Source organism: Engystomops pustulosus, chromosome 9, assembly GCF_040894005.1.
Source record: "Engystomops pustulosus chromosome 9, aEngPut4.maternal, whole genome shotgun sequence".
In the NCBI taxonomy this organism is placed as follows: Eukaryota; Metazoa; Chordata; class Amphibia; order Anura; family Leptodactylidae; genus Engystomops; species Engystomops pustulosus.
Genome location: NC_092419.1, coordinates 61,939,888 through 61,963,082, shown reverse-complemented (window position 1 = coordinate 61,963,082; position 23,195 = coordinate 61,939,888). Strand labels below are relative to the sequence as shown.

At 45.3% G+C, this 23,195-nt stretch overlaps 78 pseudogenes; all 78 read right to left on the bottom strand.

The window, feature by feature from the left end:
- Nucleotides 1–340: 340 nt before the first annotated feature.
- Nucleotides 341–459, bottom strand: LOC140085009 (5S ribosomal RNA; annotated as a pseudogene).
- Nucleotides 460–528: 69 nt separating this feature from the next.
- Nucleotides 529–647, bottom strand: LOC140088747 (5S ribosomal RNA; annotated as a pseudogene).
- Nucleotides 648–717: 70 nt separating this feature from the next.
- LOC140079783 (5S ribosomal RNA) lies at nucleotides 718–836 on the bottom strand (annotated as a pseudogene).
- Nucleotides 837–905: 69 nt separating this feature from the next.
- LOC140082017 (5S ribosomal RNA) lies at nucleotides 906–1,024 on the bottom strand (annotated as a pseudogene).
- A 448-nt stretch (nucleotides 1,025–1,472) lies between these two features.
- On the bottom strand, nucleotides 1,473–1,591 carry LOC140079771 (5S ribosomal RNA; annotated as a pseudogene).
- Nucleotides 1,592–1,660: 69 nt separating this feature from the next.
- LOC140089191 (5S ribosomal RNA) lies at nucleotides 1,661–1,779 on the bottom strand (annotated as a pseudogene).
- A 70-nt stretch (nucleotides 1,780–1,849) lies between these two features.
- Nucleotides 1,850–1,968, bottom strand: LOC140090926 (5S ribosomal RNA; annotated as a pseudogene).
- A 70-nt stretch (nucleotides 1,969–2,038) lies between these two features.
- On the bottom strand, nucleotides 2,039–2,157 carry LOC140088935 (5S ribosomal RNA; annotated as a pseudogene).
- Nucleotides 2,158–2,227: 70 nt separating this feature from the next.
- On the bottom strand, nucleotides 2,228–2,346 carry LOC140078873 (5S ribosomal RNA; annotated as a pseudogene).
- A 448-nt stretch (nucleotides 2,347–2,794) lies between these two features.
- Nucleotides 2,795–2,913, bottom strand: LOC140079759 (5S ribosomal RNA; annotated as a pseudogene).
- A 258-nt stretch (nucleotides 2,914–3,171) lies between these two features.
- On the bottom strand, nucleotides 3,172–3,290 carry LOC140089937 (5S ribosomal RNA; annotated as a pseudogene).
- Nucleotides 3,291–3,360: 70 nt separating this feature from the next.
- On the bottom strand, nucleotides 3,361–3,479 carry LOC140093842 (5S ribosomal RNA; annotated as a pseudogene).
- Nucleotides 3,480–3,549: 70 nt separating this feature from the next.
- On the bottom strand, nucleotides 3,550–3,668 carry LOC140093841 (5S ribosomal RNA; annotated as a pseudogene).
- Nucleotides 3,669–3,927: 259 nt separating this feature from the next.
- Nucleotides 3,928–4,046, bottom strand: LOC140096216 (5S ribosomal RNA; annotated as a pseudogene).
- Nucleotides 4,047–4,116: 70 nt separating this feature from the next.
- Nucleotides 4,117–4,235, bottom strand: LOC140094559 (5S ribosomal RNA; annotated as a pseudogene).
- A 69-nt stretch (nucleotides 4,236–4,304) lies between these two features.
- LOC140079748 (5S ribosomal RNA) lies at nucleotides 4,305–4,423 on the bottom strand (annotated as a pseudogene).
- Nucleotides 4,424–4,492: 69 nt separating this feature from the next.
- Nucleotides 4,493–4,611, bottom strand: LOC140084932 (5S ribosomal RNA; annotated as a pseudogene).
- A 69-nt stretch (nucleotides 4,612–4,680) lies between these two features.
- LOC140087574 (5S ribosomal RNA) lies at nucleotides 4,681–4,799 on the bottom strand (annotated as a pseudogene).
- A 258-nt stretch (nucleotides 4,800–5,057) lies between these two features.
- On the bottom strand, nucleotides 5,058–5,176 carry LOC140094436 (5S ribosomal RNA; annotated as a pseudogene).
- Nucleotides 5,177–6,002: 826 nt separating this feature from the next.
- On the bottom strand, nucleotides 6,003–6,121 carry LOC140085419 (5S ribosomal RNA; annotated as a pseudogene).
- A 70-nt stretch (nucleotides 6,122–6,191) lies between these two features.
- LOC140083454 (5S ribosomal RNA) lies at nucleotides 6,192–6,310 on the bottom strand (annotated as a pseudogene).
- A 69-nt stretch (nucleotides 6,311–6,379) lies between these two features.
- LOC140082016 (5S ribosomal RNA) lies at nucleotides 6,380–6,498 on the bottom strand (annotated as a pseudogene).
- A 448-nt stretch (nucleotides 6,499–6,946) lies between these two features.
- On the bottom strand, nucleotides 6,947–7,065 carry LOC140079092 (5S ribosomal RNA; annotated as a pseudogene).
- Nucleotides 7,066–7,134: 69 nt separating this feature from the next.
- On the bottom strand, nucleotides 7,135–7,253 carry LOC140089190 (5S ribosomal RNA; annotated as a pseudogene).
- A 70-nt stretch (nucleotides 7,254–7,323) lies between these two features.
- On the bottom strand, nucleotides 7,324–7,442 carry LOC140090924 (5S ribosomal RNA; annotated as a pseudogene).
- A 70-nt stretch (nucleotides 7,443–7,512) lies between these two features.
- On the bottom strand, nucleotides 7,513–7,631 carry LOC140088923 (5S ribosomal RNA; annotated as a pseudogene).
- Nucleotides 7,632–7,701: 70 nt separating this feature from the next.
- Nucleotides 7,702–7,820, bottom strand: LOC140089334 (5S ribosomal RNA; annotated as a pseudogene).
- A 69-nt stretch (nucleotides 7,821–7,889) lies between these two features.
- On the bottom strand, nucleotides 7,890–8,008 carry LOC140089189 (5S ribosomal RNA; annotated as a pseudogene).
- A 70-nt stretch (nucleotides 8,009–8,078) lies between these two features.
- On the bottom strand, nucleotides 8,079–8,197 carry LOC140090923 (5S ribosomal RNA; annotated as a pseudogene).
- A 70-nt stretch (nucleotides 8,198–8,267) lies between these two features.
- LOC140085038 (5S ribosomal RNA) lies at nucleotides 8,268–8,386 on the bottom strand (annotated as a pseudogene).
- Nucleotides 8,387–8,456: 70 nt separating this feature from the next.
- Nucleotides 8,457–8,575, bottom strand: LOC140078872 (5S ribosomal RNA; annotated as a pseudogene).
- A 70-nt stretch (nucleotides 8,576–8,645) lies between these two features.
- Nucleotides 8,646–8,764, bottom strand: LOC140083843 (5S ribosomal RNA; annotated as a pseudogene).
- A 71-nt stretch (nucleotides 8,765–8,835) lies between these two features.
- LOC140082054 (5S ribosomal RNA) lies at nucleotides 8,836–8,954 on the bottom strand (annotated as a pseudogene).
- Nucleotides 8,955–9,024: 70 nt separating this feature from the next.
- On the bottom strand, nucleotides 9,025–9,143 carry LOC140089174 (5S ribosomal RNA; annotated as a pseudogene).
- Nucleotides 9,144–9,402: 259 nt separating this feature from the next.
- Nucleotides 9,403–9,521, bottom strand: LOC140092810 (5S ribosomal RNA; annotated as a pseudogene).
- A 70-nt stretch (nucleotides 9,522–9,591) lies between these two features.
- LOC140088746 (5S ribosomal RNA) lies at nucleotides 9,592–9,710 on the bottom strand (annotated as a pseudogene).
- Nucleotides 9,711–9,780: 70 nt separating this feature from the next.
- On the bottom strand, nucleotides 9,781–9,899 carry LOC140091512 (5S ribosomal RNA; annotated as a pseudogene).
- A 258-nt stretch (nucleotides 9,900–10,157) lies between these two features.
- Nucleotides 10,158–10,276, bottom strand: LOC140085008 (5S ribosomal RNA; annotated as a pseudogene).
- Nucleotides 10,277–10,345: 69 nt separating this feature from the next.
- LOC140085418 (5S ribosomal RNA) lies at nucleotides 10,346–10,464 on the bottom strand (annotated as a pseudogene).
- A 448-nt stretch (nucleotides 10,465–10,912) lies between these two features.
- LOC140079737 (5S ribosomal RNA) lies at nucleotides 10,913–11,031 on the bottom strand (annotated as a pseudogene).
- Nucleotides 11,032–11,100: 69 nt separating this feature from the next.
- LOC140084930 (5S ribosomal RNA) lies at nucleotides 11,101–11,219 on the bottom strand (annotated as a pseudogene).
- A 70-nt stretch (nucleotides 11,220–11,289) lies between these two features.
- On the bottom strand, nucleotides 11,290–11,408 carry LOC140090921 (5S ribosomal RNA; annotated as a pseudogene).
- A 70-nt stretch (nucleotides 11,409–11,478) lies between these two features.
- Nucleotides 11,479–11,597, bottom strand: LOC140096247 (5S ribosomal RNA; annotated as a pseudogene).
- A 69-nt stretch (nucleotides 11,598–11,666) lies between these two features.
- LOC140087573 (5S ribosomal RNA) lies at nucleotides 11,667–11,785 on the bottom strand (annotated as a pseudogene).
- A 258-nt stretch (nucleotides 11,786–12,043) lies between these two features.
- Nucleotides 12,044–12,162, bottom strand: LOC140094314 (5S ribosomal RNA; annotated as a pseudogene).
- A 70-nt stretch (nucleotides 12,163–12,232) lies between these two features.
- On the bottom strand, nucleotides 12,233–12,351 carry LOC140085007 (5S ribosomal RNA; annotated as a pseudogene).
- A 69-nt stretch (nucleotides 12,352–12,420) lies between these two features.
- LOC140085417 (5S ribosomal RNA) lies at nucleotides 12,421–12,539 on the bottom strand (annotated as a pseudogene).
- A 448-nt stretch (nucleotides 12,540–12,987) lies between these two features.
- On the bottom strand, nucleotides 12,988–13,106 carry LOC140079726 (5S ribosomal RNA; annotated as a pseudogene).
- A 69-nt stretch (nucleotides 13,107–13,175) lies between these two features.
- Nucleotides 13,176–13,294, bottom strand: LOC140084929 (5S ribosomal RNA; annotated as a pseudogene).
- A 70-nt stretch (nucleotides 13,295–13,364) lies between these two features.
- On the bottom strand, nucleotides 13,365–13,483 carry LOC140090920 (5S ribosomal RNA; annotated as a pseudogene).
- Nucleotides 13,484–13,553: 70 nt separating this feature from the next.
- On the bottom strand, nucleotides 13,554–13,672 carry LOC140088344 (5S ribosomal RNA; annotated as a pseudogene).
- Nucleotides 13,673–13,741: 69 nt separating this feature from the next.
- On the bottom strand, nucleotides 13,742–13,860 carry LOC140087572 (5S ribosomal RNA; annotated as a pseudogene).
- Nucleotides 13,861–14,118: 258 nt separating this feature from the next.
- Nucleotides 14,119–14,237, bottom strand: LOC140094191 (5S ribosomal RNA; annotated as a pseudogene).
- Nucleotides 14,238–14,307: 70 nt separating this feature from the next.
- On the bottom strand, nucleotides 14,308–14,426 carry LOC140085006 (5S ribosomal RNA; annotated as a pseudogene).
- A 69-nt stretch (nucleotides 14,427–14,495) lies between these two features.
- LOC140085416 (5S ribosomal RNA) lies at nucleotides 14,496–14,614 on the bottom strand (annotated as a pseudogene).
- A 448-nt stretch (nucleotides 14,615–15,062) lies between these two features.
- LOC140079715 (5S ribosomal RNA) lies at nucleotides 15,063–15,181 on the bottom strand (annotated as a pseudogene).
- A 69-nt stretch (nucleotides 15,182–15,250) lies between these two features.
- Nucleotides 15,251–15,369, bottom strand: LOC140084928 (5S ribosomal RNA; annotated as a pseudogene).
- Nucleotides 15,370–15,439: 70 nt separating this feature from the next.
- Nucleotides 15,440–15,558, bottom strand: LOC140090919 (5S ribosomal RNA; annotated as a pseudogene).
- Nucleotides 15,559–15,628: 70 nt separating this feature from the next.
- LOC140088342 (5S ribosomal RNA) lies at nucleotides 15,629–15,747 on the bottom strand (annotated as a pseudogene).
- Nucleotides 15,748–15,816: 69 nt separating this feature from the next.
- LOC140087570 (5S ribosomal RNA) lies at nucleotides 15,817–15,935 on the bottom strand (annotated as a pseudogene).
- A 69-nt stretch (nucleotides 15,936–16,004) lies between these two features.
- LOC140081611 (5S ribosomal RNA) lies at nucleotides 16,005–16,123 on the bottom strand (annotated as a pseudogene).
- Nucleotides 16,124–16,192: 69 nt separating this feature from the next.
- Nucleotides 16,193–16,311, bottom strand: LOC140081599 (5S ribosomal RNA; annotated as a pseudogene).
- Nucleotides 16,312–16,948: 637 nt separating this feature from the next.
- LOC140095051 (5S ribosomal RNA) lies at nucleotides 16,949–17,067 on the bottom strand (annotated as a pseudogene).
- Nucleotides 17,068–17,326: 259 nt separating this feature from the next.
- Nucleotides 17,327–17,445, bottom strand: LOC140091994 (5S ribosomal RNA; annotated as a pseudogene).
- A 70-nt stretch (nucleotides 17,446–17,515) lies between these two features.
- On the bottom strand, nucleotides 17,516–17,634 carry LOC140083650 (5S ribosomal RNA; annotated as a pseudogene).
- A 259-nt stretch (nucleotides 17,635–17,893) lies between these two features.
- Nucleotides 17,894–18,012, bottom strand: LOC140098798 (5S ribosomal RNA; annotated as a pseudogene).
- A 636-nt stretch (nucleotides 18,013–18,648) lies between these two features.
- Nucleotides 18,649–18,767, bottom strand: LOC140078375 (5S ribosomal RNA; annotated as a pseudogene).
- A 70-nt stretch (nucleotides 18,768–18,837) lies between these two features.
- LOC140098797 (5S ribosomal RNA) lies at nucleotides 18,838–18,956 on the bottom strand (annotated as a pseudogene).
- A 448-nt stretch (nucleotides 18,957–19,404) lies between these two features.
- On the bottom strand, nucleotides 19,405–19,523 carry LOC140097012 (5S ribosomal RNA; annotated as a pseudogene).
- Nucleotides 19,524–19,781: 258 nt separating this feature from the next.
- LOC140078871 (5S ribosomal RNA) lies at nucleotides 19,782–19,900 on the bottom strand (annotated as a pseudogene).
- A 259-nt stretch (nucleotides 19,901–20,159) lies between these two features.
- Nucleotides 20,160–20,278, bottom strand: LOC140094554 (5S ribosomal RNA; annotated as a pseudogene).
- Nucleotides 20,279–20,725: 447 nt separating this feature from the next.
- Nucleotides 20,726–20,844, bottom strand: LOC140078374 (5S ribosomal RNA; annotated as a pseudogene).
- A 70-nt stretch (nucleotides 20,845–20,914) lies between these two features.
- Nucleotides 20,915–21,033, bottom strand: LOC140091993 (5S ribosomal RNA; annotated as a pseudogene).
- Nucleotides 21,034–21,103: 70 nt separating this feature from the next.
- Nucleotides 21,104–21,222, bottom strand: LOC140086190 (5S ribosomal RNA; annotated as a pseudogene).
- Nucleotides 21,223–21,481: 259 nt separating this feature from the next.
- Nucleotides 21,482–21,600, bottom strand: LOC140098796 (5S ribosomal RNA; annotated as a pseudogene).
- Nucleotides 21,601–22,236: 636 nt separating this feature from the next.
- On the bottom strand, nucleotides 22,237–22,355 carry LOC140078372 (5S ribosomal RNA; annotated as a pseudogene).
- A 70-nt stretch (nucleotides 22,356–22,425) lies between these two features.
- On the bottom strand, nucleotides 22,426–22,544 carry LOC140098795 (5S ribosomal RNA; annotated as a pseudogene).
- A 448-nt stretch (nucleotides 22,545–22,992) lies between these two features.
- Nucleotides 22,993–23,111, bottom strand: LOC140097011 (5S ribosomal RNA; annotated as a pseudogene).
- Between the last annotated feature and the right edge of the window lie 84 nt (nucleotides 23,112–23,195).

The window sequence follows — 23,195 nt, the reverse complement described above, 5'->3', positions numbered from 1 at the left end:
CTGGTACTTGCCAAGCCTTAAGCTGCATTGCTGCTGCGATCTGACAAGAGCAGGCACATTCAGCTTAGAATGGCCGTTGACAGCAGCTGTTCAATTTGAACCTTCTTTTACTATCTCATAGAGAAACTAACACAATTTTCAGGTTCAAAAAGGTCAACGGAACTTGGGATTCCCAGCCAGTCTCCCATGCTGGTACTTGCTAAGCCTTACGCTGCATTGCTGCTGCGATCTGACGAGAGCAGACACATTTAGCTTAGAATGGCGGTTGACAGCAGCTGTTCAATTTGAACCTTCTTTTGCTATCTCATAGAGAAACTAACACAATTTTCAGGTTCAAAAAGGTCAACGGAACTTGGGATTCCCAGCCAGTCTCCCATGCTGGTATTTGCCAAGCCTTAAGCTGCATTGCTGCTGCGATCTGATGAGAGCAGGCACATTCAGCTTAGAATGGCCGTTGACAGCAGCTGTTCAATTTGAACCTTCTTTTACTATCTCATAGAGAAACTAACACATTTTCAGGTTCAAAAAGGTCAACGGAACTTGGGATTCCCAGCCAGTCTCCCATGCTGGTACTTGCCAAGCCTTAAGCTGCATTGCTGCTGCGATCTGACAAGAGCAGGCACATTCAGCTTAGAATGGCCGTTGACAGCAGCTGTTCAATTTGAACCTTCTTTTACTATCTCATAGAGAAACTAACACAATTTTCAGGTTCAAAAAGGTCAACAGAACTTGGGATTCCCAGCCAGTCTCCCATGCTGGTACTTGCCAAGCCTTAAGCTGCATTGCTGCTGCGATCTGATGAGAGCAGGCACATTCAGCTTAGAATGGCCGTTGACAGCAGCTGTTCAATTTGAACCTTCTTTTACTATCTCATAGAGAAACTAACACATTTTCAGGTTCAAAAAGGTCAACGGAACTTGAAATTCCCAGCCAGTCTCCCATGCTGGTACTTGCCAAGCCTTAAGCTGCATTGCTGCTGCGATCTGACGAGAGCAGGCACATTCAGCTTAGAATGGCCGTTGACAGCAGCTGTTCAATTTGAACCTTCTTTTGCTATCTCATAGAGAAACTAACACAATTTTCAGGTTCAAAAAGGTCAACAGAACTTGGGATTCCCAGCCAGTCTCCCATGCTGGTACTTGCCAAGCCTTAAGCTGCATCGCTGCTGCGATCTGACAAGAGCACACACATTCAGCTTAGAATGGCCGTTGACAGCAGTTGTTCAATTTGAACCTTCTTCTACTATCTCATATAGAAACTAACACAATTTTCAGGTTCAAAAAGGTCACCAGAACTTGGGATTCCAAGCCAGTCTCCCATGCTGGTACTTGCCAAGCCTTAAGCTGCATTGCTGCTGCGATCTGACAAGAGCAGGCACATTCAGCTTAGAATTGCCGTTGACAGCAGCTGTTCAATTTGAACCTTCTTTTACTATCTCATAGAGAAACTAACACAATTTTCAGGTTCAAAAAGGTCAACAGAACTTGGGATTCCCAGCCAGTCTCCCATGCTGGTACTTGCCAAGCCTTAAGCTGCATTGCTGCTGCGATCTGATGAGAGCAGGCACATTCAGCTTAGAATGGCCGTTGACAGCAGCTGTTCAATTTGAACCTTCTTTTACTATCTCATAGAGAAACTAACACATTTTCAGGTTCAAAAAGGTCAACGGAACTTGGAATTCCCAGCCAGTCTCCCATGCTGGTAATTGCCAAGCCTTAAGCTGCATTGCTGCTGCGATCTGACGAGAGCAGGCACATTCAGCTTAGAATGGCCGTTGACAGCAGCTGTTCAATTTGAACCTTCTTTAACTATCTCATAGAGAAACTAACACAATTTTCAGGTTAAAAAAGGTCAACAGAACTTGGGATTCCCAGCCAGTCTCCCATGCTGGTACTTGCCAAGCCTTAAGCTGCATTGCTGCTGCGATCTGACAAGAGCAGGCACATTCAGCTTAGAATGGCCGTTGACAGCAGCTGTTCAATTTGAACCTTCTTTTGCTATCTCAAAGAGAAACTAACACAATTTTCAGGTTCAAAAAGGTCAACGGAACTTGGGATTCCCAGCCAGTCTCCCATGCTGGTACTTGCCAAGCCTTAAGCTGCATTGCTGCTGCGATCTGACGAGAGCAGGCACATTCAGCTTAGAATGGCCGTTGACAGCAGCTGTTCAATTTGAACCTTCTTTTACTATCTCATAGAGAAACTAACACAATTTTCAGGTTCAAAAAGGTCAACAGAACTTGGGATTCCCAGCCAGTCTCCCATGCTGGTACTTGCCAAGCCTTAAGCTGCATTGCTGCTGCGATCTGACGAGAGCAGGCACATTCAGCTTAGAATGGCCGTTGACAGCAGCTGTTCAATTTGAACCTTCTTTTGCTATCTCATAGAGAAACTAACACAATTTTCAGGTTCAAAAAGGTCAACAGAACTTGGGATTCCCAGCCAGTCTCCCATGCTGGTACTTGCCAAGCTTTAAGCTGCATCGCTGCTGCGATCTGACAAGAGCACACACATTCAGCTTAGAATGGCCGTTGACAGCAGTTGTTCAATTTGAACCTTCTTCTACTATCTCATATAGAAACTAACACAATTTTCAGGTTCAAAAAGGTCACCAGAACTTGGGATTCCAAGCCAGTCTCCCATGCTGGTACTTGCCAAGCCTTAAGCTGCATTGCTGCTGCGATCTGACAAGAGCAGGCACATTCAGCTTAGAATGGCCGTTGACAGCAGCTGTTCAATTTGAACCTTCTTTTACTATCTCATAGAGAAACTAACACAATTTTCAGGTTCAAAAAGGTCAACAGAACTTGGGATTCCCAGCCAGTCTCCCATGCTGGTACTTGCCAAGCCTTAAGCTGCATTGCTGCTGCGATCTGATGAGAGCAGGCACATTCAGCTTAGAATGGCCGTTGACAGCAGCTGTTCAATTTGAACCTTCTTTTACTATCTCATAGAGAAACTAACACATTTTCAGGTTCAAAAAGGTCAAAGGAACTTGGAATTCCCAGCCAGTATCCCATGCTTGTACTTGCCAAGCCTTAAGCTGCATTGCTGCTGCGATCTGACGAGAGCAGGCACATTCAGCTTAGAATGGCCGTTGACAGCAGCTGTTCAATTTGAACCTTCTTTCACTATCTCATAGAGAAACTAACACAATTTTCAGGTTAAAAAAGGTCAACAGAACTTGGGATTCCCAGCTAGTCTCCCATGCTGGTACTTGCCAAGCCTTAAGCTGCATTGCTGCTGCGATCTGACAAGAGCAGGCACATTCAGCTTAGAATGGCCGTTGACAGCAGCTGTTCAATTTGAACCTTCTTTTGCTATCTCAAAGAGAAACTAACACAATTTTCAGGTTCAAAAAGGTCAACGGAACTTGGGATTCCCAGCCAGTCTCCCATGCTGGTACTTGCCAAGCCTTAAGCTGCATTGCTGCTGCGATCTGACGAGAGCAGGCACATTTAGCTTAGAATTGCCGTTGACAGCAGCTGTTCAATTTGAACCTTCTTCTACTATCTCATATAGAAACTAACACAATTTTCAGGTTCAAAAAGGTCAACGGAACTTGGGATTCCCAGCCAGTCTCCCATGCTGGTACTTGCCAAGCCTTAAGCTGCATTGCTGCTGCGATCTGACGAGAGCAGGCACATTTAGCTTAGAATTGCCGTTGACAGCAGCTGTTCAATTTGAACCTTCTTCTACTATCTCATATAGAAACTAACACAATTTTCAGGTTCAAAAAGGTCACCAGAACTTGGGATTCCCAGCCAGTCTCCCATGCTGGTACTTGCCAAGCCTTAAGCTGCATTGCTGCTGCGATCTGACAAGAGCAGGCACATTCAGCTTAGAATGGCCGTTGACAGCAGCTGTTCAATTTGAACCTTCTTTTACTATCTCATAGAGAAACTAACACAATTTTCAGGTTCAAAAAGGTCAACAGAACTTGGGATTCCCAGCCAGTCTCCCATGCTGGTACTTGCCAAGCCTTAAGCTACATTGCTGCTGCGATCTGACAAGAGCAGGCACATTCAGCTTAGAATGGCCGTTGACAGCAGCTGTTCAATTTGAACCTTCTTTTGCTATCTTATAGAGAAACTAACACAATTTTCAGGTTCAAAAAGGTCAACGGAACTTGGGATTCCCAGCCAGTCTCCCATGCTGGTACTTGCCAAGCCTTAAGCTGCATTGCTGCTGCGATCTGATGAGAGCAGGCACATTCAGCTTAGAATGGCCGTTGACAGCAGCTGTTCAATTTGAACCTTCTTTTACTATCTCATAGAGAAACTAACACATTTTCAGGTTCAAAAAGGTCAACAGAACTTGGGATTCCCAGCCAGTCTCCCATGCTGGTACTTGCCAAGCCTTAAGCTGCATTGCTGCTGCGATCTGATGAGAGCAGGCACATTCAGCTTAGAATGGCCGTTGACAGCAGCTGTTCAATTTGAACCTTCTTTTACAATCTCATAGAGAAACTAACACATTTTCAGGTTCAAAAAGGTCAACGGAACTTGGAATTCCCAGCCAGTCTCCCATGCTTGTACTTGCCAAGCCTTAAGCTGCATTGCTGCTGCGATCTGACGAGAGCAGGCACATTCAGCTTAGAATGGCCGTTGACAGCAGCTGTTCAATTTGAACCTTCTTTCACTATCTCATAGAGAAACTAACACATTTTCAGGTTCAAAAAGGTCAACGGAACTTGGAATTCCCAGCCAGTCTCCCATGCTGGTACTTGCCAAGCCTTACGCTGCATTGCTGCTGCGATCTGACGAGAGCAGGCACATTCAGCTTAGAATGGCCGTTGACAGCAGCTGTTCAATTTGAACCTTCTTTTACTATCTCATAGAGAAACTAACACATTTTCAGGTTCAAAAAGGTCAACGGAACTTGGAATTCCCAGCCAGTCTCCCATGCTGGTACTTGCTAAGCCTTACGCTGCATTGCTGCTGCGATCTGACGAGAGCAGGCACATTCAGCTTAGAATGGCGGTTGACAGCAGCTGTTCAATTTGAACCTTCTTTTGCTATCTCATAGAGAAACTAACACAATTTTCAGGTTCAAAAAGGTCAACGGAACTTGGGATTCCCAGCCAGTCTCCCATGCTGGTACTTGCCAAGCCTTAAGCTGCATTGCTGCTGCGATCTGATGAGAGCAGGCACATTCAGCTTAGAATGGCCGTTGACAGCAGCTGTTCAATTTGAACCTTCTTTTACTATCTCATAGAGAAACTAACACAATTTTCAGGTTCAAAAAGGTCAACGGAACTTGGGATTCCCAGCCAGTCTCCCATGCTGGTACTTGCCAAGCCTTAAGCTGCATCGCTGCTGCGATCTGACAAGAGCACACACATTCAGCTTAGAATGGCCGTTGACAGCAGTTGTTCAATTTGAACCTTCATTTACTATCTCATAGAGAAACTAACACAATTTTCAGGTTCAAAAAGGTCAACAGAACTTGGGATTCCAAGCCAGTCTCCCATGCTGGTACTTGCCAAGCCTTAAGCTGCATCGCTGCTGCGATCTGACAAGAGCACACACATTCAGCTTAGAATGGCCGTTGACAGCAGTTGTTCAATTTGAACCTTCTTCTACTATCTCATATAGAAACTAACACAATTTTCAGGTTCAAAAAGGTCACCAGAACTTGGGATTCCAAGCCAGTCTCCCATGCTGGTACTTGCCAAGCCTTAAGCTGCATTGCTGCTGCGATCTGACAAGAGCAGGCACATTCAGCTTAGAATGGCCGTTGACAGCAGCTGTTCAATTTGAACCTTCTTTTACTATCTCATAGAGAAACTAACACAATTTTCAGGTTCAAAAAGGTTAACAGAACTTGGGATTCCCAGCCAGTCTCCCATGCTGGTACTTGCCAAGCCTTAAGCTGCATTGCTGCTGCGATCCGACAAGAGCAGGCACATTCAGCTTAGAATGGCCGTTGACAGCAGCTGTTCAATTTGAACCTTCTTTTGCTATCTCATAGAGAAACTAACACAATTTTCAGGTTCAAAAAGGTCAACGGAACTTGGGATTCCCAGCCAGTCTCCCATGCTGGTACTTGCCAAGCCTTAAGCTGCATTGCTGCTGCGATCTGACGAGAGCAGGCACATTCAGCTTAGAAAGGCCGTTGACAGCAGCTGTTCAATTTGAACCTTCTTTTGCTATCTCATAGAGAAACTAACACAATTTTCAGGTTCAAAAAGGTCAACGGAACTTGGGATTCACAGCCAGTCTCCCATGCTGGTACTTGCCAAGCCTTAAGCTGCATTGCTGCTGCGATCTGATGAGAGCAGGCACATTCAGCTTAGAATGGCCGTTGACAGCAGCTGTTCAATTTGAACCTTCTTTTACTATCTCATAGAGAAACTAACACATTTTCAGGTTCAAAAAGGTCAACGGAACTTGAAATTCCCAGCCAGTCTCCCATGCTGGTACTTGCCAAGCCTTAAGCTGCATTGCTGCTGCGATCTGACGAGAGCAGGCACATTCAGCTTAGAATGGCCGTTGACAGCAGCTGTTCAATTTGAACCTTCTTTTGCTATCTCATAGAGAAACTAACACAATTATCAGGTTCAAAAAGGTCAACAGAACTTGGGATTCCCAGCCAGTCTCCCATGCTGGTACTTGCCAAGCCTTAAGCTGCATCGCTGCTGCGATCTGACAAGAGCACACACATTCAGCTTAGAATGGCCGTTGACAGCAGTTGTTCAATTTGAACCTTCTTCTACTATCTCATATAGAAACTAACACAATTTTCAGGTTCAAAAAGGTCACCAGAACTTGGGATTCCAAGCCAGTCTCCCATGCTGGTACTTGCCAAGCCTTAAGCTGCATTGCTGCTGCGATCTGACAAGAGCAGGCACATTCAGCTTAGAATGGCCGTTGACAGCAGCTGTTCAATTTGAACCTTCTTTTACTATCTCATAGAGAAACTAACACAATTTTCAGGTTCAAAAAGGTCAACAGAACTTGGGATTCCCAGCCAGTCTCCCATGCTGGTACTTGCCAAGCCTTAAGCTGCATTGCTGCTGCGATCTGATGAGAGCAGGTACATTCAGCTTAGAATGGCCGTTGACAGCAGCTGTTCAATTTGAACCTTCTTTTACTATCTCATAGAGAAACTAACACATTTTCAGGTTCAAAAAGGTCAACGGAACTTGGAATTCCCAGCCAGTCTCCCATGCTGGTAATTGCCAAGCCTTAAGCTGCATTGCTGCTGCGATCTGACGAGAGCAGGCACATTCAGCTTAGAATGGCCGTTGACAGCAGCTGTTCAATTTGAACCTTCTTTCACTATCTCAAAGAGAAACTAACACAATTTTCAGGTTAAAAAAGGTCAACAGAACTTGGGATTCCCAGCCAGTCTCCCATGCTGGTACTTGCCAAGCCTTAAGCTGCATTGCTGCTGCGATCTGACAAGAGCAGGCACATTCAGCTTAGAATGGCCGTTGACAGCAGCTGTTCAATTTGAACCTTCTTTTGCTATCTCAAAGAGAAACTAACACAATTTTCAGGTTCAAAAAGGTCAACGGAACTTGGGATTCCCAGCCAGTCTCCCATGCTGGTACTTGCCAAGCCTTAAGCTGCATTGCTGCTGCGATCTGACGAGAGCAGGCACATTCAGCTTAGAATGGCCGTTGACAGCAGCTGTTCAATTTGAACCTTCTTTTACTATCTCATAGAGAAACTAACACAATTTTCAGGTTCAAAAAGGTCAACGGAACTTGGGATTCCCAGCCAGTCTCCCATGCTGGTACTTGCCAAGCCTTAAGCTGCATTGCTGCTGCGATCTGATGAGAGCAGGTACATTCAGCTTAGAATGGCCGTTGACAGCAGCTGTTCAATTTGAACCTTCTTTTACTATCTCATAGAGAAACTAACACATTTTCAGGTTCAAAAAGGTCAACGGAACTTGGAATTCCCAGCCAGTCTCCCATGCTGGTAATTGCCAAGCCTTAAGCTGCATTGCTGCTGCGATCTGACGAGAGCAGGCACATTCAGCTTAGAATGGCCGTTGACAGCAGCTGTTCAATTTGAACCTTCTTTCACTATCTCATAGAGAAACTAACACAATTTTCAGGTTAAAAAAGGTCAACAGAACTTGGGATTCCCAGCCAGTCTCCCATGCTGGTACTTGCCAAGCCTTAAGCTGCATTGCTGCTGCGATCTGACAAGAGCAGGCACATTCAGCTTAGAATGGCCGTTGACAGCAGCTGTTCAATTTGAACCTTCTTTTGCTATCTCAAAGAGAAACTAACACAATTTTCAGGTTCAAAAAGGTCAACGGAACTTGGGATTCCCAGCCAGTCTCCCATGCTGGTACTTGCCAAGCCTTAAGCTGCATTGCTGCTGCGATCTGACGAGAGCAGGCACATTCAGCTTAGAATGGCCGTTGGCAGCAGCTGTTCAATTTGAACCTTCTTTTACTATCTCATAGAGAAACTAACACAATTTTCAGGTTCAAAAAGGTCAACAGAACTTGGGATTCCCAGCCAGTCTCCCATGCTGGTACTTGCCAAGCCTTAAGCTGCATTGCTGCTGCGATCTGACGAGAGCAGGCACATTCAGCTTAGAATGGCCGTTGACAGCAGCTGTTCAATTTGAACCTTCTTTTGCTATCTCATAGAGAAACTAACACAATTCTCAGGTTCAAAAAGGTCAACGGAACTTGGGATTCCCAGCCAGTCTCCCATGCTGGTACTTGCCAAGCCTTAAGCTGCATTGCTGCTGCGATCTGACGAGAGCAGGCACATTCAGCTTAGAATTGCCGTTGACAGCAGCTGTTCAATTTGAACCTTCTTTTACTATCTCATAGAGAAACTAACACAATTTTCAGGTTCAAAAAAGGTCAACAGAACTTGGGATTCCCAGCCAGTCCCCCATGCTGGTACTTGCCAAGCCTTAAGCTGCATTGCTGCTGCGATCTGACGAGAGCAGGCACATTCAGCTTAGAATGGCCGTTGACAGCAGCTGTTCAATTTGAACCTTCTTTTGCTATCTCATAGAGAAACTAACACAATTCTCAGGTTCAAAGAGGGCAACGGAACTTGGGATTCCCAGCCAGTCTCCCATGCTAGTACTTGCCAAGCCTTAAGCTGCATTGCTGCTGCGATCTGACGAGAGCAGGCACATTCAGCTTAGAATTGCCGTTGACAGCAGCTGTTCAATTTGAACCTTCTTTTACTATCTCATAGAGAAACTAACACAATTTTCAGGTTCAAAAAGGTCAACAGAACTTGGGATTCCCAGCCAGTCTCCCATGCTGGTACTTGCCAAGCCTTAAGCTGCATCGCTGCTGCGATCTGACAAGAGCACACACATTCAGCTTAGAATGGCCGTTGACAGCAGTTGTTCAATTTGAACCTTCTTCTACTATCTCATATAGAAACTAACACAATTTTCAGGTTCAAAAAGGTCACCAGAACTTGGGATTCCCAGCCAGTCTCCCATGCTGGTACTTGCCAAGCCTTAAGCTGCATTGCTGCTGCGATCTGACGAGAGCAGGCACATTCAGCTTAGAATGGCCGTTGACAGCAGCTGTTCAATTTGAACCTTCTTTTACTATCTCATAGAGAAACTAACACAATTTTCAGGTTCAAAAAGGTCAACGGAACTTGGGATTCCCAGCCAGTCTCCCATGCTGGTACTTGCCAAGCCTTAAGCTGCATTGCTGCTGCGATCTGACAAGAGCAGGCACATTCAGCTTAGAATGGCCGTTGACAGCAGCTGTTCAATTTGAACCTTCTTTTACTATCTCATAGAGAAACTAACACAATTTTCAGGTTCAAAAAGGTCAACAGAACTTGGGATTCCCAGCCAGTCTCCCATGCTGGTACTTGCCAAGCCTTACGCTGCATTGCTGCTGCGATCTGACGAGAGCAGGCACATTCAGCTTAGAATGGCCGTTGACAGCAGCTGTTCAATTTGAACCTTCTTTTACTATCTCATAGAGAAACTAACACATTTTCAGGTTCAAAAAGGTCAACGGAACTTGGAATTCCCAGCCAGTCTCCCATGCTGGTACTTGCTAAGCCTTACGCTGCATTGCTGCTGCGATCTGACGAGAGCAGACACATTTAGCTTAGAATGGCGGTTGACAGCAGCTGTTCAATTTGAACCTTCTTTTGCTATCTCATAGAGAAACTAACACAATTTTCAGGTTCAAAAAGGTCAACGGAACTTGGGATTCCCAGCCAGTCTCCCATGCTGGTATTTGCCAAGCCTTAAGCTGCATTGCTGCTGCGATCTGATGAGAGCAGGCACATTCAGCTTAGAATGGCCGTTGACAGCAGCTGTTCAATTTGAACCTTCTTTTACTATCTCATAGAGAAACTAACACATTTTCAGGTTCAAAAAGGTCAACGGAACTTGGGATTCCCAGCCAGTCTCCCATGCTGGTACTTGCCAAGCCTTAAGCTGCATTGCTGCTGCGATCTGACGAGAGCAGGCACATTCAGCTTAGAAAGGCCGTTGACAGCAGCTGTTCAATTTGAACCTTCTTTTACTATCTCATAGAGAAACTGACACAATTTTCAGGTTCAAAAAGGTCAACAGAACTTGGGATTCCCAGCCAGTCTCCCATGCTGGTACTTGCCAAGCCTTAAGCTGCATCGCTGCTGCGATCTGACAAGAGCACACACATTCAGCTTAGAATGGCCGTTGACAGCAGTTGTTCAATTTGAACCTTCTTCTACTATCTCATATAGAAACTAACACAATTTTCAGGTTCAAAAAGGTCACAAAAACTTGGGATTCCAAGCCAGTCTCCCATGCTGGTACTTGCCAAGCCTTAAGCTGCATTGCTGCTGCGATCTAACAAGAGCAGGCACATTCAGCTTAGAATGGCCGTTGACAGCAGCTGTTCAATTTGAACCTTCTTTTACTATCTCATAGAGAAACTAACACAATTTTCAGGTTCAAAAAGGTCAACAGAACTTGGGATTCCCAGCCAGTCTCCCATGCTGGTACTTGCCAAGCCTTAAGCTGCATTGCTGCTGCGATCTGATGAGAGCAGGCACATTCAGCTTAGAATGGCCGTTGACAGCAGCTGTTCAATTTGAACCTTCTTTTACTATCTCATAGAGAAACTAACACATTTTCAGGTTCAAAAAGGTCAACGGAACTTGGAATTCCCAGCCAGTCTCCCATGCTTGTACTTGCCAAGCCTTAAGCTGCATTGCTGCTGCGATCTGACGAGAGCAGGCACATTCAGCTTAGAATGGCCGTTGACAGCAGCTGTTCAATTTGAACCTTCTTTCACTATCTCATAGAGAAACTAACACAATTTTCAGGTTAAAAAAGGTCAACAGAACTTGGGATTCCCAGCCAGTCTCCCATGCTGGTACTTGCCAAGCCTTAAGCTGCATTGCTGCTGCGATCTGACAAGAGCAGGCACATTCAGCTTAGAATGGCCGTTGACAGCAGCTGTTCAATTTGAACCTTCTTTTGCTATCTCATAGAGAAACTAACACAATTTTCAGGTTCAAAAAGGTCAACGGAACTTGGGATTCCCAGCCAGTCTCCCATGCTGGTACTTGCCAAGCCTTAAGCTGCATTGCTGCTGCAATCTGACGAGAGCAGGCACATTCAGCTTAGAATGGCCGTTGAGAGCAGCTGTTCAATTTGAACCTTCTTTTACTATCTCATAGAGAAACTAACACATTTTCAGGTTCAAAAAGGTCAACGGAACTTGGAATTCCCAGCCAGTCTCCCATGCTGGTACTTGCCAAGCCTTACGCTGCATTGCTGCTGCGATCTGACGAGAGCAGGCACATTCAGCTTAGAATGGCCGTTGACAGCAGCTGTTCAATTTGAACCTTCTTTTACTATCTCATAGAGAAACTAACACATTTTCAGGTTCAAAAAGGTCAACGGAACTTGGAATTCCCAGCCAGTCTCCCATGCTGGTACTTGCTAAGCCTTACGCTGCATTGCTGCTGCGATCTGACGAGAGCAGGCACATTCAGCTTAGAATGGCGGTTGACAGCAGCTGTTCAATTTGAACCTTCTTTTGCTATCTCATAGAGAAACTAACACAATTTTCAGGTTCAAAAAGGTCAACGGAACTTGGGATTCCCAGCCAGTCTCCCATGCTGGTACTTGCCAAGCCTTAAGCTGCATTGCTGCTGCGATCTGATGAGAGCAGGCACATTCAGCTTAGAATGGCCGTTGACAGCAGCTGTTCAATTTGAACCTTCTTTTACTATCTCATAGAGAAACTAACACAATTTTCAGGTTCAAAAAGGTCAACGGAACTTGGGATTCCCAGCCAGTCTCCCATGCTGGTATTTGCCAAGCCTTAAGCTGCATTGCTGCTGCGATCTGATGAGAGCAGGCACATTCAGCTTAGAATGGCCGTTGACAGCAGCTGTTCAATTTGAACCTTCTTTTACTATCTCATAGAGAAACTAACACATTTTCAGGTTCAAAAAGGTCAACGGAACTTGGGATTCCCAGCCAGTCTCCCATGCTGGTACTTGCCAAGCCTTAAGCTGCATTGCTGCTGCGATCTGACGAGAGCAGGCACATTCAGCTTAGAAAGGCCGTTGACAGCAGCTGTTCAATTTGAACCTTCTTTTACTATCTCATAGAGAAACTGACACAATTTTCAGGTTCAAAAAGGTCAACAGAACTTGGGATTCCCAGCCAGTCTCCCATGCTGGTACTTGCCAAGCCTTAAGCTGCATCGCTGCTGCGATCTGACAAGAGCACACACATTCAGCTTAGAATGGCCGTTGACAGCAGTTGTTCAATTTGAACCTTCTTCTACTATCTCATATAGAAACTAACACAATTTTCAGGTTCAAAAAGGTCACCAGAACTTGGGATTCCAAGCCAGTCTCCCATGCTGGTACTTGCCAAGCCTTAAGCTGCATTGCTGCTGCGATCTGACAAGAGCAGGCACATTCAGCTTAGAATGGCCGTTGACAGCAGCTGTTCAATTTGAACCTTCTTTTACTATCTCATAGAGAAACTAACACAATTTTCAGGTTCAAAAAGGTCAACAGAACTTGGGATTCCCAGCCAGTCTCCCATGCTGGTACTTGCCAAGCCTTAAGCTGCATTGCTGCTGCGATCTGATGAGAGCAGGCACATTCAGCTTAGAATGGCCGTTGACAGCAGCTGTTCAATTTGAACCTTCTTTTACTATCTCATAGAGAAACTAACACATTTTCAGGTTCAAAAAGGTCAACGGAACTTGGAATTCCCAGCCAGTCTCCCATGCTTGTACTTGCCAAGCCTTAAGCTGCATTGCTGCTGCGATCTGACGAGAGCAGGCACATTCAGCTTAGAATGGCCGTTGACAGCAGCTGTTCAATTTGAACCTTCTTTCACTATCTCATAGAGAAACTAACACAATTTTCAGGTTAAAAAAGGTCAACAGAACTTGGGATTCCCAGCCAGTCTCCCATGCTGGTACTTGCCAAGCCTTAAGCTGCATTGCTGCTGCGATCTGACAAGAGCAGGCACATTCAGCTTAGAATGGCCGTTGACAGCAGCTGTTCAATTTGAACCTTCTTTTGCTATCTCATAGAGAAACTAACACAATTTTCAGGTTCAAAAAGGTCAACGGAACTTGGGATTCCCAGCCAGTCTCCCATGCTGGTACTTGCCAAGCCTTAAGCTGCATTGCTGCTGCGATCTGACGAGAGCAGGCACATTCAGCTTAGAATGGCCGTTGAGAGCAGCTGTTCAATTTGAACCTTCTTTTACTATCTCATAGAGAAACTAACACATTTTCAGGTTCAAAAAGGTCAACGGAACTTGGAATTCCCAGCCAGTCTCCCATGCTGGTACTTGCCAAGCCTTACGCTGCATTGCTGCTGCGATCTGACGAGAGCAGGCACATTCAGCTTAGAATGGCCGTTGACAGCAGCTGTTCAATTTGAACCTTCTTTTACTATCTCATAGAGAAACTAACACATTTTCAGGTTCAAAAAGGTCAACGGAACTTGGAATTCCCAGCCAGTCTCCCATGCTGGTACTTGCTAAGCCTTACGCTGCATTGCTGCTGCGATCTGACGAGAGCAGGCACATTCAGCTTAGAATGGCGGTTGACAGCAGCTGTTCAATTTGAACCTTCTTTTGCTATCTCATAGAGAAACTAACACAATTTTCAGGTTCAAAAAGGTCAACGGAACTTGGGATTCCCAGCCAGTCTCCCATGCTGGTACTTGCCAAGCCTTAAGCTGCATTGCTGCTGCGATCTGATGAGAGCAGGCACATTCAGCTTAGAATGGCCGTTGACAGCAGCTGTTCAATTTGAACCTTCTTTTACTATCTCATAGAGAAACTAACACAATTTTCAGGTTCAAAAAGGTCAACGGAACTTGGGATTCCCAGCCAGTCTCCCATGCTGGTATTTGCCAAGCCTTAAGCTGCATTGCTGCTGCGATCTGATGAGAGCAGGCACATTCAGCTTAGAATGGCCGTTGACAGCAGCTGTTCAATTTGAACCTTCTTTTACTATCTCATAGAGAAACTAACACATTTTCAGGTTCAAAAAGGTCAACGGAACTTGGGATTCCCAGCCAGTCTCCCATGCTGGTACTTGCCAAGCCTTAAGCTGCATTGCTGCTGCGATCTGACGAGAGCAGGCACATTCAGCTTAGAAAGGCCGTTGACAGCAGCTGTTCAATTTGAACCTTCTTTTACTATCTCATAGAGAAACTGACACAATTTTCAGGTTCAAAAAGGTCAACAGAACTTGGGATTCCCAGCCAGTCTCCCATGCTGGTACTTGCCAAGCCTTAAGCTGCATCGCTGCTGCGATCTGACAAGAGCACACACATTCAGCTTAGAATGGCCGTTGACAGCAGTTGTTCAATTTGAACCTTCTTCTACTATCTCATATAGAAACTAACACAATTTTCAGGTTCAAAAAGGTCACCAGAACTTGGGATTCCAAGCCAGTCTCCCATGCTGGTACTTGCCAAGCCTTAAGCTGCATTGCTGCTGCGATCTGACAAGAGCAGGCACATTCAGCTTAGAATGGCCGTTGACAGCAGCTGTTCAATTTGAACCTTCTTTTACTATCTCATAGAGAAACTAACACAATTTTCAGGTTCAAAAAGGTCAACAGAACTTGGGATTCCCAGCCAGTCTCCCATGCTGGTACTTGCCAAGCCTTAAGCTGCATTGCTGCTGCGATCTGATGAGAGCAGGCACATTCAGCTTAGAATGGCCGTTGACAGCAGCTGTTCAATTTGAACCTTCTTTTACTATCTCATAGAGAAACTAACACATTTTCAGGTTCAAAAAGGTCAACGGAACTTGGAATTCCCAGCCAGTCTCCCATGCTTGTACTTGCCAAGCCTTAAGCTGCATTGCTGCTGCGATCTGACGAGAGCAGGCACATTCAGCTTAGAATGGCCGTTGACAGCAGCTGTTCAATTTGAACCTTCTTTCACTATCTCATAGAGAAACTAACACAATTTTCAGGTTAAAAAAGGTCAACAGAACTTGGGATTCCCAGCCAGTCTCCCATGCTGGTACTTGCCAAGCCTTAAGCTGCATTGCTGCTGCGATCTGACAAGAGCAGGCACATTCAGCTTAGAATGGCCGTTGACAGCAGCTGTTCAATTTGAACCTTCTTTTGCTATCTCATAGAGAAACTAACACAATTTTCAGGTTCAAAAAGGTCAACGGAACTTGGGATTCCCAGCCAGTCTCCCATGCTGGTACTTGCCAAGCCTTAAGCTGCATTGCTGCTGCGATCTGACGAGAGCAGGCACATTCAGCTTAGAATGGCCGTTGAGAGCAGCTGTTCAATTTGAACCTTCTTTTACTATCTCATAGAGAAACTAACACATTTTCAGGTTCAAAAAGGTCAACGGAACTTGGAATTCCCAGCCAGTCTCCCATGCTGGTACTTGCCAAGCCTTACGCTGCATTGCTGCTGCGATCTGACGAGAGCAGGCACATTCAGCTTAGAATGGCCGTTGACAGCAGCTGTTCAATTTGAACCTTCTTTTACTATCTCATAGAGAAACTAACACATTTTCAGGTTCAAAAAGGTCAACGGAACTTGGAATTCCCAGCCAGTCTCCCATGCTGGTACTTGCCAAGCCTTAAGCTGCATTGCTGCTGCGATCTGACGAGAGCAGGCACATTCAGCTTAGAATGGCCGTTGACAGCAGCTGTTCAATTTGAACCTTCTTTTACTATCTCATAGAGAAACTAACACATTTTCAGGTTCAAAAAGGTCAACGGAACTTGGAATTCCCAGCCAGTCTCCCATGCTGGTACTTGCCAAGCCTTAAGCTGCATTGCTGCTGCGATCTGACGAGAGCAGGCACATTCAGCTTAGAATGGCCGTTGACAGCAGCTGTTCAATTTGAACCTTCTTTTACTATCTCATAGAGAAACTAACACAATTTTCAGGTTCAAAAAGGTCAACGGAACTTGGGATTCCCAGCCAGTCTCCCATGCTGGTACTTGCCAAGCCTTAAGCTGCATCGCTGCTGCGATCTGACAAGAGCACACACATTCAGCTTAGAATGGCCGTTGACAGCAGTTGTTCAATTTGAACCTTCATTTACTATCTCATAGAGAAACTAACACAATTTTCAGGTTCAAAAAGGTCAACAGAACTTGGGATTCCCAGCCAGTCTCCCATGCTGGTACTTGCCAAGCCTTAAGCTGCATCGCTGCTGCGATCTGACAAGAGCACACACATTCAGCTTAGAATGGCCGTTGACAGCAGTTGTTCAATTTGAACCTTCTTCCACTATCTCATATAGAAACTAACACAATTTTCAGGTTCAAAAAGGTCACCAGAACTTGGGATTCCAAGCCAGTCTCCCATGCTGGTACTTGCCAAGCCTTAAGCTGCATTGCTGCTGCGATCTGACAAGAGCAGGCACATTCAGCTTAGAATGGCCGTTGACAGCAGCTGTTCAATTTGAACCTTCTTTTACTATCTCATAGAGAAACTAACACAATTTTCAGGTTCAAAAAGGTCAACAGAACTTGGGATTCCCAGCCAGTCTCCCATGCTGGTACTTGCCAAGCCTTAAGCTGCATTGCTGCTGCGATCCGACAAGAGCAGGCACATTCAGCTTAGAATGGCCGTTGACAGCAGTTGTTCAATTTGAACCTTCTTCTACTATCTCATATAGAAACTAACACAATTTTCAGGTTCAAAAAGGTCACCAGAACTTGGGATTCCCAGCCAGTCTCCCATGCTGGTACTTGCCAAGCCTTAAGCTGCATTGCTGCTGCGATCTGACAAGAGCAGGCACATTCAGCTTAGAATGGCCGTTGACAGCAGCTGTTCAATTTGAACCTTCTTTTACTATCTCATAGAGAAACTAACACAATTTTCAGGTTAAAAAAGGTCAACAGAACTTGGGATTCCCAGCCAGTCCCCCATGCTGGTACTTGCCAAGCCTTAAGCTGCATTGCTGCTGCGATCTGACAAGAGCAGGCACATTCAGCTTAGAATGGCCGTTGACAGCAGCTGTTCAATTTGAACCTTCTTTTGCTATCTCAAAGAGAAACTAACAAAATTTTCAGGTTCAAAAAGGGCAACGGAACTTGGGATTCCCAGTCAGTCTCCCATGCTGGTACTTGCCAAGCCTTAAGCTGCATTGCTGCTGCGATCTGACGAGAGCAGGCACATTCAGCTTAGAATGGCCGTTGACAGCAGTTGTTCAATTTGAACCTTCTTCTACTATCTCATATAGAAACTAACACAATTTTCAGGTTCAAAAAGGTCACCAGAACTTGGGATTCCCAGCCAGTCTCCCATGCTGGTACTTGCCAAGCCTTAAGCTGCATTGCTGCTGCGATCTGACAAGAGCAGGCACATTCAGCTTAGAATGGCCGTTGACAGCAGCTGTTCAATTTGAACCTTCTTTTACTATCTCATAGAGAAACTAACACAATTTTCAGGTTCAAAAAGGTCAACGGAACTTGGGATTCCCAGCCAGTCTCCCATGCTGGTACTTGCCAAGCCTTAAGCTGCATTGCTGCTGCGATCTGGCAAGAGCAGGCACATTCAGCTTAGAATGGCCATTGACAGCAGTTGTTCAATTTGAACCTTCTTCTACTATCTTAGATAGAAACTAACACAATTTTAAGGTTCAAAAAGGTCACCAGAACTTGGGATTCCAAGCCAGTCTCCCATGCTGGTACTTGCCAAGCCTTAAGCTGCATTGCTGCTGCAATCTGACAAGAGCAGGCACATTCAGCTTAGAATGGCCGTTGACAGCAGCTGTTCAATTTGAACCTTCTTTTGCTATCTCATAGAGAAACTAACACAATTTTCAGGTTCAAAAAGGTCATCAGAACTTGGGACTCCAAGCCAGTCTCCCATGCTGGTACTTGCCAAGCCTTAAGCTGCATCGCTGCTGCGATCTCACAAGAGCACGCACATTCAGCTTAGAATGGCCATTGACAGCAGCTGTTCAATTTGAACCTTCTTTTGCTATCTCATAGAGAAACTAACACAATTTTCAGGTTCAAAAAGGTCACCAGAACTTGGGATTCCAAGCCAGTCTCCCATGCTGGTACTTGCCAAGCCTTAAGCTGCATCGCTGCTGCGATCTGACAAGAGCACGCACATTCAGCTTAGAATGGCCGTTGACAGCAGCTGTTCAATTTGAACCTTCTTTTACTATCTCATAGAGAAACTAACACATTTTCAGGTTCAAAAAGGTCAACAGAACTTGGAATTCCCAGCCAGTCTCCCATGCTGGTACTTGCCAAGCCTTAAGCTGCATTGCTGCTGCGATCTGACGAGAGCAGGCACATTCAGCTTAGAATGGCCGTTGACAGCAGCTGTGCAATTTGAACCTTCTTTTACTATCTCATAGAGAAACTAACACAATTTTCAGGTTCAAAAAGGTCAACGGAACTTGGGATTCCCAGCCAGTCTCCCATGCTGGTACTTGCCAAGCCTTAAGCTGCATTGCTGCTGCGATCTGGCAAGAGCAGGCACATTCAGCTTAGAATGGCCATTGACAGCAGTTGTTCAATTTGAACCTTCTTCTACTATCTTATATAGAAACTAACACAATTTTAAGGTTCAAAAAGGTCACCAGAACTTGGGATTCCAAGCCAGTCTCCCATGCTGGTACTTGCCAAGCCTTAAGCTGCATTGCTGCTGCAATCTGACAAGAGCAGGCACATTCAGCTTAGAATGGCCGTTGACAGCAGCTGTTCAATTTGAACCTTCTTTTGCTATCTCATAGAGAAACTAACACAATTTTCAGGTTCAAAAAGGTCACCAGAACTTGGGACTCCAAGCCAGTCTCCCATGCTGGTACTTGCCAAGCCTTAAGCTGCATCGCTGCTGCAATCTCACAAGAGCACGCACATTCAGCTTAGAATGGCCGTTGACAGCAGCTGTTCAATTTGAACCTTCTTTTACTATCTCATAGAGAAACTAACACAATTTTCAGGTTCAAAAAGGGCAACGGAACTTGGGATTCCCAGCCAGTCTCCCATGCTGGTACTTGCCAAGCCTTAAGCTGCATTGCTGCTGCGATCTGACGAGAGCTGGCACATTCAGCTTAGAATGGCCATTGACAGCAGCTGTTCAATTTGAACCTTCTTTTGCTATCTCATAGAGAAACTAACACAATTTTCAGGTTCAAACAGGTCACCAGAACTTGGGATTCCAAGCCAGTCTCCCATGCTGGTACTTGCCAAGCCTTAAGCTGCATCGCTGCTGCGATCTGACAAGCGCACGCACATTCAGCTTAGAATGGCCGTTGACAGCAGCTGTTCAATTTGAACCTTCTTTTACTATCTCATAGAGAAACTAACACATTTTCAGGTTCAAAAAGGTCAACAGAACTTGGGATTCCCAGCCAGTCTCCCATGCTGGTACTTGCCAAGCCTTAAGCTGCATTGCTGCTGCGATCTGACGAGAGCAGGCACATTCAGCTTAGAATGGCCGTTGACAGCAGCTGTTCAATTTGAACCTTCTTTTACTAACTCATAGAGAAACTAACACAATTTTCAGGTTCAAAAAAGTCACCAGAACTTGGGTTTCCCAGCCAGTCTCCCATGCTGGTACTTGCCAAGCCTTAAGCTGCATCGCTGCTGTGATCTGACAAGAGCACGCACATTCAGCTTAGAATGGCCGTTGACAGCAGCTGTTCAATTTGAACCTTCTTTTACTATCTCATAGAGAAACTAACACAATTTTCAGGTTCAAAAAGGGCAACGGAACTTGGGATTCCCAGCCAGTCTCCCATGCTGGTACTTGCCAAGCCTTAAGCTGCATTGCTGCTGCGATCTGGCGAGAGCAGGCACATTCAGCTTAGAATGGCCGTTGACAGCAGTTGTTCAATTTGAACCTTCTTCTACTATCTTATATAGAAACTAACACAATTTTCAGGTTCAAAAAGGTCACCAGAACTTGGGATTCCAAGCCAGTCTCCCATGCTGGTACTTGCCAAGCCTTAAGCTGCATTGCTGCTGCAATCTGACAAGAGCAGGCACATTCAGCTTAGAATGGCCGTTGACAGCAGCTGTTCAATTTGAACCTTCTTTTGCTATCTCATAGAGAAACTAACACAATTTTCAGGTTCAAAAAGGTCACCAGAACTTGGGATTCCAAGCCAGTCTCCCATGCTGGTACTTGCCAAGCCTTAAGCTGCATCGCTGCTGCGATCTGACAAGAGCACGCACATTCAGCTTAGAATGGCCGTTGACAGCAGCTGTTCAATTTGAACCTTCTTTTACTATCTCATAGAGAAACTAACACATTTTCAGGTTCAAAAAGGTCAACAGAACTTGGAATTCCCAGCCAGTCTCCCATGCTGGTACTTGCCAAGCCTTAAGCTGCATTGCTGCTGCGATCTGACGAGAGCAGGCACATTCAGCTTAGAATGGCCGTTGACAGCAGCTGTTCAATTTGAACCTTCTTTTACTATCTCATAGAGAAACTAACACAATTTTCAGGTTAAAAAAGGTCAACAGAACTTGGGATTCCCAGCCAGTCCCCCATGCTGGTACTTGCCAAGCCTTAAGCTGCATTGCTGCTGCGATCTGACAAGAGCAGGCACATTCAGCTTAGAATGGCCGTTGACAGCAGCTGTTCAATTTGAACCTTCTTTTGCTATCTCAAAGAGAAACTAACAAAATTTTCAGGTTCAAAAAGGTCAACGGAACTTGGGATTCCCAGTCAGTCTCCCATGCTGGTACTTGCCAAGCCTTAAGCTGCATTGCTGCTGCGATCTGACGAGAGCAGGCACATTCAGCTTAGAATGGCCGTTGACAGCAGTTGTTCAATTTGAACCTTCTTCTACTATCTCATATAGAAACTAACACAATTTTCAGGTTCAAAAAGGTCACCAGAACTTGGGATTCCCAGCCAGTCTCCCATGCTGGTACTTGCCAAGCCTTAAGCTGCATTGCTGCTGCGATCTGACAAGAGCAGGCACATTCAGCTTAGAATGGCCGTTGACAGCAGCTGTTCAATTTGAACCTTCTTTTACTATCTCATAGAGAAACTAACACAATTTTCAGGTTCAAAAAGGTCAACGGAACTTGGGATTCCCAGCCAGTCTCCCATGCTGGTACTTGCCAAGCCTTAAGCTGCATTGCTGCTGCGATCTGGCAAGAGCAGGCACATTCAGCTTAGAATGGCCATTGACAGCAGTTGTTCAATTTGAACCTTCTTCTACTATCTTAGATAGAAACTAACACAATTTTAAGGTTCAAAAAGGTCACCAGAACTTGGGATTCCAAGCCAGTCTCCCATGCTGGTACTTGCCAAGCCTTAAGCTGCATTGCTGCTGCAATCTGACAAGAGCAGGCACATTCAGCTTAGAATGGCCGTTGACAGCAGCTGTTCAATTTGAACCTTCTTTTGCTATCTCATAGAGAAACTAACACAATTTTCAGGTTCAAAAAGGTCATCAGAACTTGGGACTCCAAGCCAGTCTCCCATGCTGGTACTTGCCAAGCCTTAAGCTGCATCGCTGCTGCGATCTCACAAGAGCACGCACATTCAGCTTAGAATGGCCGTTGACAGCAGCTGTTCAATTTGAACCTTCTTTTGCTATCTCATAGAGAAACTAACACAATTTTCAGGTTCAAAAAGGTCACCAGAACTTGGGATTCCAAGCCAGTCTCCCATGCTGGTACTTGCCAAGCCTTAAGCTGCATCGCTGCTGCGATCTGACAAGAGCACGCACATTCAGCTTAGAATGGCCGTTGACAGCAGCTGTTCAATTTGAACCTTCTTTTACTATCTCATAGAGAAACTAACACATTTTCAGGTTCAAAAAGGTCAACAGAACTTGGAATTCCCAGCCAGTCTCCCATGCTGGTACTTGCCAAGCCTTAAGCTGCATTGCTGCTGCGATCTGACGAGAGCAGGCACATTCAGCTTAGAATGGCCGTTGACAGCAGCTGTTCAATTTGAACCTTCTTTTACTATCTCATAGAGAAACTAACACAATTTTCAGGTTCAAAAAGGTCAACGGAACTTGGGATTCCCAGCCAGTCTCCCATGCTGGTACTTGCCAAGCCTTAAGCTGCATTGCTGCTGCGATCTGGCAAGAGCAGGCACATTCAGCTTAGAATGGCCATTGACAGCAGTTGTTCAATTTGAACCTTCTTCTACTATCTTATATAGAAACTAACACAATTTTAAGGTTCAAAAAGGTCACCAGAACTTGGGATTCCAAGCCAGTCTCCCATGCTGGTACTTGCCAAGCCTTAAGCTGCATTGCTGCTGCAATCTGACAAGAGCAGGCACATTCAGCTTAGAATGGCCGTTGACAGCAGCTGTTCAATTTGAACCTTCTTTTGCTATCTCATAGAGAAACTAACACAATTTTCAGGTTCAAAAAGGTCACCAGAACTTGGGACTCCAAGCCAGTCTCCCATGCTGGTACTTGCCAAGCCTTAAGCTGCATCGCTGCTGCAATCTCACAAGAGCACGCACATTCAGCTTAGAATGGCCGTTGACAGCAGCTGTTCAATTTGAACCTTCTTTTACTATCTCATAGAGAAACTAACACAATTTTCAGGTTCAAAAAGGGCAACGGAACTTGGGATTCCCAGCCAGTCTCCCATGCTGGTACTTGCCAAGCCTTAAGCTGCATTGCTGCTGCGATCTGACGAGAGCTGGCACATTCAGCTTAGAATGGCCATTGACAGCAGCTGTTCAATTTGAACCTTCTTTTGCTATCTCATAGAGAAACTAACACAATTTTCAGGTTCAAAAAGGTCACCAGAACTT